Raw genomic sequence first — 876 nt, 5'->3', positions numbered from 1 at the left:
GCCGGCGTTCGGAGCAGGAGCGCCCGCCGCCCCGTCCCGTCCCGTCCCCGCGGATGTGGCTGGCTGAGGATTCACCGGCCGCATCTGGGCACCGTATCTGCCCCGAGCGCCCAGCCGTGTCCGTGCGCCGGCGGCACGTCGGGTAACGCCGCTGTTGGGGGAGAACTCGTGCAGCCGAGCCGGATGGGAAGCGCCTCCGCTGCTGGTTCTGCAGGAGGGCTGGCACCTGCTGCCAGGGGAAGACAGGTGGAGACTAAACCACTGCAAGGCTCTGCTCAGTGGCAGTGCTTGATGCGCTTCTCACATCTGACGATCACTTCTCCAAACGCACGTACCGATTCCTTTGGCTTCCCCACCACAGCTCTGATGGCAAACCCTAGGAGTGTGCCTGAAGCCATGGTTCTGCAGAACACTCACCTGATTTAACATTGTATCAAAAACGCTACAGCACTGTGCAATGGAACACAAGGAACCAGAAGCATTTTGAATTAAAAGAATATCATAATCATATATGGCAAGTTTAGCTAGTATGTGCTCAGAATTACAAATTAAGATTTAATTCTGTGCCCAGGTATCATTTGGAACTGTCTTGTTCAGAGTCTAAGAAGACTATGACAAACAAAAAAAATCTGAAAAAGCAGTATTAGTTCCAGTAAAACCCCCTTTTGCCTGTTTCCCTGAACTTGCAGAAGATATAGTATGTTTTCATTACTGTAAATTGTTTTGGTGGACACCATACAGCACTTTCGCAGAGTTCTTTGAGATAAGGTGGGATAAAAAACACTGCCTAAAAGCACACTTTAAAAGTGGAATTACTCTTTACCGTAAACATGTTGCAAAGGGCTCAAGAGTAAAAAAAGAGAGGACTAGAGATCT

This window comes from Athene cunicularia, assembly GCF_003259725.1.
Source record: "Athene cunicularia isolate RWA chromosome 7 unlocalized genomic scaffold, athCun1 chr7_part1, whole genome shotgun sequence".
Taxonomy (NCBI): domain Eukaryota; kingdom Metazoa; phylum Chordata; class Aves; order Strigiformes; family Strigidae; genus Athene; species Athene cunicularia.
Note: the sequence above shows the minus strand (reverse complement) of the source record.